The sequence below is a fragment of the Amblyraja radiata genome, chromosome 39 (genome assembly GCF_010909765.2).
Source record: "Amblyraja radiata isolate CabotCenter1 chromosome 39, sAmbRad1.1.pri, whole genome shotgun sequence".
In the NCBI taxonomy this organism is placed as follows: domain Eukaryota; kingdom Metazoa; phylum Chordata; class Chondrichthyes; order Rajiformes; family Rajidae; genus Amblyraja; species Amblyraja radiata.
The window spans coordinates 9,694,116-9,703,515 of record NC_045994.1 but is presented as its reverse complement, the minus strand read 5'-3'; the positions used below and the strand labels follow the sequence as shown (position 1 = coordinate 9,703,515).

The 9,400-nt window shown below is 43.8% G+C and overlaps 1 long non-coding RNA gene across 1 annotated transcript; it reads left to right on the top strand.

The window, feature by feature from the left end:
- The first annotated feature begins 286 nt into the window (after positions 1–286).
- LOC116967277 lies at positions 287–2,992 on the top strand. Its single transcript, XR_004410191.1, has 3 exons — positions 287–313; positions 1,124–1,210; positions 2,948–2,992. It is a non-coding gene; the product is annotated as an uncharacterized LOC116967277 (long non-coding RNA).
- Positions 2,993–9,400: the final 6,408 nt, after the last annotated feature.

Sequence of the window (9,400 nt, the reverse complement as noted above, 5' to 3'; positions counted from 1 at the left end):
ACTGATAACACCCACGTTTGATTCACGGTCAGTTTATTAAATATTGAAACAAATGAGCTGGAAGCTTTTTTACATTCCATGGGATTATGTAATTGGGATCAAAACCCGAAACACGTGCTACTGTACTATGCTTCAGGAATTATGAACAATATTTCTGATTGCATAAGAAACCTCAGAAGTTTCACCTGTCATCTGTTGTGTATCTTGCTAACATAGGTTGCCAGCGACGGCGGCTCGTGTGCGAAAGATGGGGGAGCGTGTGTTTAGCTTCACGGGAAGCCCTCTCGAAGCCACAGAAACAGAGAATAGACAGGTGAGCTGACGACGGATTTTAATACAAGCAAAACACAAAAGTACTGCAGAAACTCAGTGGGTCAAGCAGCATCTGCAGAGGGAATGGACAGGCAACTTGGCGTTGGCACACTTCAGACTGTTTGTAGTTTGGTGGGGTGGACAATCTGGAAAAAGATGGGTGCCGGACATTGCCTGGCAAGTGATAGGTGGATACGGGTAGGGGGGTTTGATGAACAGATGGGTGCATGAGGGCTAGAGATAAAAAGGGGGGGGGGGGGGGGGGTCTGATAAGGAGAGAAGAGATGTGGAATGTAAAGCTGGAGGCAGTGATATAGGCAGAAGGGGACATGCAGAAGAGGGAAGATGGAGGATAAAAGGGTGATGAAGCAGCAGGGGTTTGGAACATCTATAACATCTTTGGTCATTTAATTATGGGTTCTGGTTGGTTTAGTTTAGAGATACAGCCTGGAGACAGGCCCCTCGGCCCACTGAGTCCACACTGACCAGTGATCCCCGTATGCAAGTACTATTCCACACAGAAGGGACAATAAACAATTTTTACCAAAGCCAATTAACCTACAAACATATATCTTTGGCGTGTGGGAGGAAACCAGAGCACCTAGAGAAAACCCGTAGGGAGAACGTACAAACTCCGTGCAGGCAGCACCCGTAGTCTGGATCGCGCCCACGTCTCATTCGTTGTAAGGCAGCAACTCTACCGCTGTGTTACTCTTTTATTCTGCCAATTTATCCTACAATCGGGTTTAATTTTTTTTAATCTCTACAGGAGTTCTATTTCCCCCCCCCCCCCCCCCCCCCTCTGTTGTAGGACATCCAAATTCTGGCCAGCAAGATAAGCAGCACAGATTTAACTGAACTGGATGACCAGACATTTAAAAGTATTGAACAGCTATCTGTAAGTATCACATTCTTAAATGTAATGCTCTAAATTTTTCAAATATGCCTTGATCACACTATAATGATTGTAGTTGCAACAAATTACTAATATGATATTCTGTCAGGCCGGCTGCTCCAGTTCGTGAGTCTTCATGCATGTCTAATATAATTTTCTACATTTATTAGTGACATTGAAAATAACTTTAGGTGTCTCATCATTCAAATAACTAACTTGGTTATCAATTTTAAATTATGAGACAAAAACAGACTGCTGGAGGTGCAGCGCACAGGCCTTGAACCTGGTGAGACGCAGGAGGAGCCCGGCTAGGACTCATCCCACAGAGCCCAGTCCCAGAGTCTCCAAATCCTTGCAGAGTAGTTATTAAGATGGCTGATCCGTGGGCGATTGCTGCTGGGGCACAAGTCGGGGCCTGATCAACCCCAGCTGGGTCGCCTGGGCGAGGGTGTCTGATGTTGTGAGACCCGAAACACCCTATGACCCCAGGTCACATCACTGAGGATGCATCCCAGCGCATCTAGAAAATGTATATTTTTCACCTTCTCACAGCTGGTTGGGCATCTTTGGGAAGAAACGGGAATTTTATGGGGGAGTGGAATAAATTATGGGAATCTTGCTTGAATATCAATAACTGAAAAATCAAAGGATAATTGCTTGTTTTTTTTCAAAGGTGCTAATGTTAATCTAGTGCTATACAGATCTGATCTCTTCTAGACGTGAGGATCCAGTTTGTGAATGCGGGCATCCAGTTATTTAGCTACACTTAGTGAGAATACATTATCTGCATGAAAAGGGAGCACTTTTCAGATGGAAATTTGGATGATTTGGAATAGAAATCAAATGATATTTCCTTTTCATTTCCTATCACCCATTCTCTCTGCTAGTCTGGGATAAATTGCACTCATTTTCTCTTATTAACTGTCACCATCATCGACTCTACTCAGGGCCATAACTCAGATTTTAAGTTGAGCGAGGACCTTAACTACCTCCTTCGTGCAGTTCATAAACTCATCGCCTCCAGGAGCAGATTAAGCCCATTTGGCCCATCATGTTTTCTCTGGCAATTCAATCATGGCTAATCTATCGTTCCTTCTCAACCCCATTCTCCTGCCTTTGCCCCGTTACCCCTGACACCCGTACTAATCAAGAATCTGTCCTCTCCACCTGAAAATATCCATTGACTTGGCCTCCCAAGCAGTCTGACAACGAATTCCACAGATTCGCCGCCCTCTGACTAGAAATTCCTTCTCTCATTTCTAAAGGTGCTTCCATTTATTCCGAAGCTACGGCCTCTGGTTCGAGACTCTCCCACGGGTGGAAACATTCCCCCCCCCCCCCCCCATTCATAATACACAATGAGTCCGTAAGTGATAGGAGCACAATTAGGCCATCTGGTCCATCAAGTCTACTCCACCATTCATTCATGGCTGATCTATCTCGCCCTCCTAACATTATTTTTCCCCCTTCCTTCTCCCCATAACCTGTAATAATTAAGTATCTATCTATCTCTGCCTTAAAAATATGCATTGACTTGGCCTTCACAGCCTTCAGAGGCAAATGAGTTCTACAGATTCCACAGATCTTTAGTCATTTTCTGACTAAAGAAATTCATCCTCATCTCCTAAAGGAACATCCAACATCCTTCAATTATGACATTTATTGGGTGGATGGGTTGGGTAAGAATAGTGTAACAAATGTTAGAGTGCAGCATACTAATTTGTCTCTTTTGTTTTGTAGCGTCAGCTCAATGAAATGTTGAATACGACAAGATGAAAGCAAAGAATTCATCTAATTCATTCAGAAGTAATTAATTCATGTGACTGTTTAAAGTTTGATATTATATGGTTTTAAAGTGAATAAACTTATTAAACATTAAAGATTTTGCAACTGGAAGGTATAAAGCATTGCTAGTTTTAGTTAACAACTACACACAGGCTATTCCTGCCTTTGAGTTTCACGTAATTATTTTTTTTGCACAGAAGTTTCCTTTCTTTAACATCCTCTCTTATCAGATTAGAGCTGCATTATTAATTTAGTGACTGCAATAAGTAAATGCTGAAAGGTGGCAGCTATGGTGGAAAACAGACAAATAACATTTTGGGTTGGGACCTGACACAATGTCACCCATCCGTTTTCTTCAGATATGCTGCCTGACCTGTTGAGTTACTCCAACACTTTGTGTCTATCTTCGGGACACTTCTTGAGACTGAAGAAGGTCCTGACTGCTTCCATGGGAGAACCTCCAATGCCACTCTATCCTGCTGCCCTTCTCTTAATGCTAACAATGCCACTTCACTTTGTCCTAAAGCAAACTACACTATCCTTTTTCTTATGAGTCCATTGCTGCTGCCCTATGATCTGATGTCTGGCCCCAACCCCTGACCTCTTCTCCAATGCTTGACTACCTATCTCCAGCAGATCACTCCCATAGTACCTCTGCTAACTCCTTGAGTTCTAAGCCCACCTTCATGTTGCACACTCTCTTATTTCCTCTTAGTGACTATCCTAGGTTGTTCTTCACATGGAAGAGCATCTTTTAATCTCTGCAGTCCACATAGTAAAGTAGGTTTTTAGCTATGCGTTGTGCAATCTGAAATGTGGGACTGGAATCAAAGAAGGTGCACTGGGTAATTGAGCTGTTTTTCTGTCTTATGAGCAACATACAACCATACCGCCACTATATCTAGCTTTCCCTTATTTCCAGACTATTTTTAACTGCTCAAATTTTCCAACTTCCCGTTATGTGATCAGAGTTCTGCAGAGAATGATGTTTAGTTTAGAGATGCAGCGTGGACATGGGCCCTTTGGCCTACTGAATCCAGGCTGACCATCAATCGCCCATTAGCATAGAGCTAGTATGATCCAACTTTTTCATCCACTCCCTACACACAAGGGGCAATTTGCAGAGCTGGGGGCAGTTAACCTACAAACCCGCACGTCTTTGGGATGTGGGAGGGAATTGAAGCATCCAGAGGAAATCCAAGTGGTCATCAGGGAGACAGCACATAAAGTCAAGATCAACCCCAGATGTCTGGCATTGAGGCAGCAGCTCTACCAGCTGCCCTGAATAATTGTCCACTGGATTCATTTTACCTCAATTTCTTAATTTAAAACAAAAAATTGGATACTGTAAACTAGTGGCTGGGAATCTAACCTGGGCCAACTGCTCGGTGGGCAGATATGAAAGGAACGTTTATAATAATACCGAGAAATTGCTGAATAATCAGTTTTCAAAACTCCATGTCAATTAAACAGAAAACTGCATAATTCATCCTGCTTGGGAATTGATGCTACAGGATTCGCAGTTGGGTAGGGGGTAGATTTTAAAAATAAACCTTGCCTAATTATAAACTGTCTTTTATCCTCCAAAAAAGGTGCCTCTGGTCCCATGTCTGTTGTACTGCTTTATGAAAAGGTGCAACTATTTCAATAAATCTGCCTTGTAATGAATACAGCTGGAGTGATTCATGGATAAAATGAATGCCCTTTTCACCACAAGATGGCAATATAAGTCAACAAATAGAGTGAATGAAAGTAGGAATGCACTGTCAAGAATCTAACCAAATTGCAGTAAAAAATAAGTTGTTTCTAAGATATTTGTAACAGAGGACTTTAGTTTTGGGTTCATCTTGTTTAACTACTCAAGGCTGAGCCTGCAAGTGTTTATTGAAGAACAACAACAATCCATAGCACAGAAAATATTTGTTGACTACTGTACTGTAACTCAGTATTAGAAACCACCAGCAATGGTCGCCTTGCCAACAGTCTGTCTGTCCTTTCCTTTGTGTTTTAATTGTATGTTTTTAGTGTTCTTTGGTTTTTATTTGGGGGGGGGGGGGGGGGGGGGGGGTTGTGGGGGCATTTTGCTTACCTCGACTGAGATGCAATTTATTTGATTGCACCCTTCTTCGCGGTGGGCTTGTGATCTTTGCTTGTGATGTCTCGACAATTCGAGGGATATAACGGGTAACAGCCGCCGCGTTCTCGGACTCGAATCTGAGCTCGAAAAATCTCGTGGTCACTGGGCCTAATGTGTCCCGCGGGCCATATATTGGAGACCAATCCCTTACAAGAACAAAACCAAAAACGTAAAGAAGTGTTAAAATTGTCTTTATTATAGTGGTAAGTAAAGATCTATTAAAAATAAGTCTACTAACTTTCTAATGTACCGACAAACCCAGTTTCCCAATGGCCGTTGATGGGAGAACAGAAAATAACATTTTCACCACAGAATATCGACAAAAAATAATAATAATATTTTCTTACCTTTCTTTTTTATCGGGGAACCTAAAGAATGACAGGTCTGGTCGTTTAGATTTACGATTAGAACAATTGATAGCGGAGCAGTGAGATGAAGATTTACATGAGGACGCCATGACAGTGTGGGGGAAGCCCAAAAAAATGCTCAATAAAATGGTGTCGACAATCACACACGTCATACTACGCGTTTTTCGAGGAGTGGTCTATCTTGCTCCTCTATGATCTTTGGTGAGGACTGGGGAAGGAGGAACGGCAGAGAGGAGAGAGGAGCGGTGGAGATAGGGGAGGGATAGAGATGGGAAAGAAGGGAATCTGGTAGGAGGGGAGTGAGGAGCAGAAAGAGAAGGGAGGGAATAATTTGTGTCATAAACTACTGCGGTAAATGGGGACAATGAATGAATGAATGAATGAGTGAATGATGAATGAATGATGGAATGGGTGAATGAATGAATGAACGAATGAATTATTGAATGAATGTATGAATGATTGAATGAATGAATGAGTGAGTGAGTGAGTGAATGAATGAATGAATGAATGAATGAATGAATGAATGAATGAATGAATGAAGAAGCTGCCAGAGGTAACTGTAGGGATGGTTACAATTACAGTATTTAAAATACATTTGACCAGGTTCATGGATAGGAGAAGCTTAGAAGGATTTGGGCCAAATGCGGGCAGATGGGACTAGCTTCTTTCGACATCTTGGTGGACATAGATATGGGACCGAAGGGTCTGTTTCCGTGCTGTTTGACACTTTGGCTCTCCAATCTCCACCCCCAAATCTCACCTGACAAACACCATGGCCAAGAGCGCTGAACTCACTCAGGACTGCAATGGGACCTCTGGTATAGAGAGTAAGGTAACGTGCCTCAACGACAATCAACCAGTGGCACTAACATCCGTGGTGATGAAGTGCTTTGGGAGGTTGGTAATGGCGCATATCAACTCCCACCTCAACAAGAAACTTGACTCATTACAGTTTGTCTACCACCACAACAGGTCAACGGAGGATGCAATCTCACTGGTTCTCCACTCTGCACTTGACCACTTGGACAATAAAATCACAAATGTCAGGATGTTGTTGGTAGATTACAGTGCGGCGTTCAATTACATCATCCCCTCCAAGCTTGTTATGCATTGGTCCCTCTATGCAGGGATTCTCCCCCTCTACATTGGGGACCTGGGGTGGAGGGTATTGCACCGAGGTGTTCCCTGCAACCTGTTTCTCCCGTGGTTCACAGACTCGCCGGCCGCCTGCTACTTTTGTGGGCTGGAAGAGTTTGTGTACCACGTGTACATGGAGTGTGTGAGGCAGCAGCCACTGTTTGAATATCTAAAGGGGTTGCTCCTTGCCTTCTGGCTGCATGTTTCACCCACCATCCTCATCTTTGGACACCCTGTGCGTAGGGGAGAGGGTAGGGCTGAAGATGTCCTGGTTGGGTTGCTCCTGGGCCTGGCCAAGCTGGCCATCCACGAGTCAAGGCGCCAGGCGGTGGAGGGCTTTACAAATGCGCTGCTATTACATCTTTAAGAATCGACTCAAGCAACTTCCCCACTACCGATGTAAGGCTAACTGTTCTATAATTCCCTGCTTTCTCTCTCCCTCCATGAGTACTCTGGGATGCAAACCATCAGGCCCAGGGGTTTTATCTGACTTCAATCCCAACAGTTTACCTAACACCATTTCCTGACTAACGTGGATTCCCTTCAGTTCTTCCTTCCCACTACATCCTCGGTCCCCTAGTATTTCTGGGAGATTTTTTGTGTCTTCCTTAGTGAAGACAGAACCAAAGTACTTACCAAACCAAACCAAAACCAAAGTACTGGTCTAACATTTCTTTGTTTCCCATTATAAATTCACCTTTTTCTGACTTTAAATGATCTATATTTGTCTACACTAATCTTTTCCTCTTCACTTATCTAGTCTGCACCAACCAGCGATGCCCGCACATTAACATTACCCTACACACACGAGAGCCATTGTTACATTTATACCAAGCTAATTAACCTACAAACCTGTACATCTTTGAAATGTGGGAAGAAACTGGAGCACCCGGAGCAAACCCATTCGGACACGGAGAGAATGTACAATTTATGATTGAACCTGGGTCTCTGGCGTGGTCTCTACCCGCTGCACCGCAGTGCCGCCCAGGATCTCTCCGTTCTGTTATTTCTGATATAAGTTTATAATCTACTGATCAAGTTTTAAAATACATTTAGGTATTTGTTTGTGGGTGTGGATATTGAGGGAAAAACAGGCAATTACAGTGTCATTTCTGGATTCAAAACAGGTTCAGGACAATCTCCTTCTCTCAAGGATATTAGTGAGCAGGTGGATAGTTATGTTCAGTAGAAACAAATAACTGCAAGTGCTGCTTTATACCAAAGATAGATACAAAGTGCTAGAGTAACTCAGCGGGTCAGTCAGCCTGTCTGGAGAAAAGGGATGGGTGATGTTTAGGGTCGGAAACCATCTTAACTCAATCTGAAAAAAATTACGTTCAGTCTGATCATTACTATTCAGACTGGCATTTTTTTTAAATGACAATTTATTTAATTACTTGAATTGAACTTCTCCAACTGCTAGGTTGTGATTTGAAACTCTGGAACACTAGCTTCCAGTCCAGTAACTTATCTGGAAGAAGACAATATGAGTGTGTGAGTGTGTGAGTGTGTGAGAGTGTGCGAGTGTGCGAGTGTGTGTGTGCGTGAGTGAGTGTGCAAGTGTGAGTATGTGTGCGAGTGTGTGAGTGAATGAGTGTGCGAGTGTGTGAGTGAGTGAGTGTGTGAGCGAGTGTGTGAGTGTGAGTGAGTGAGAGTGAGTGTGTGAGTGAGTGAGTGTGCGAGTGAGTGTGCAAGTGAGTGTGTGAGTGAGTGTGCGAGTGTGAGTGAGTGCGTGAGTGTGTGAGTGAGTGAGTGAGTGTGTGCGTGTGTGAGTGAGTGTGTGTGTGTGCGAGTGAGTGAGTGTGTGAGTGAGTGTGCGAGTGTGTGAGTGAGTGTGTGAGTGAGTGTGTGTGCGAGTGTGTGAGTGTGCGAGTGAGTGAGTGTGCGAGTGTGTGAGTGAGTGAGTGTGCGAGTGTGTGAGTGTGTGTGTGTGTGAGTGAGTGTGTGAGTGCGAGTGTGCAAGTGTGTGAGTGAGTGAGTGTGTGAGTGAATGAGTGAGTGAGTGTGAGTGTGAGTGAGTGAGTGAGTGTGAGTGAGTGAGTGAGTGAGCAGGCCCGTACGAAGCTTTCCAAAAAGGGGGGTGGCATGACAGGATTAAAAATAAATGTAATGTGAAATAATGTGCGCGCTGCACACATCACGAGCGCGAAGCGTGAAGTCACTCGATGCCAGGCCCTCAAGCGGGCCCTGGAAGCTCTGGGGTTTTAGATGCTCTCTGATGCATTCTGATCCTTACTTTGGAGCATTTTTGCCCCAAATTTATGACCAATATTTCAGTAATTAACAGGAATCTGAGAGGTAGCTTTTTCACACAAAGGGTGCTGGGTGTATGGAACGAGCTGCAGAGGAGGCAGTTAAGGCTGGGACTATCCTAATGTTTAAGAGACATTTGGACACGTTTAGATGGATATGGGCCAAACCCATGTGAGTGGGACTAGTTTAGATGGGACATGTTGGGCAGTGTGGGCAAGTTGGGCTGAAGGGCCTGTTTCCACACTGCATCATTCTATGACTAAAAAGTGAAGAAGAAAAATGCATGTAGATAAGTAGAGCAGATTTGAAAGAGGAGTGAAATGTAAAGGCAGAGAGAGGTTTATGGGTGGAATGGAACATAGGACAGGAGGGGGCAGAGTCGGCTTGGGCAGATGGGTGAAGGGAAAATAGACACAAAGTGCTGGAGTAACTCAGTGGGTCAGGCAGCATCTCTGGAAAAAAGGTATAGATTGTATTTCGGATCAAGACCGTTTTTCAGTAATATTCCTGATG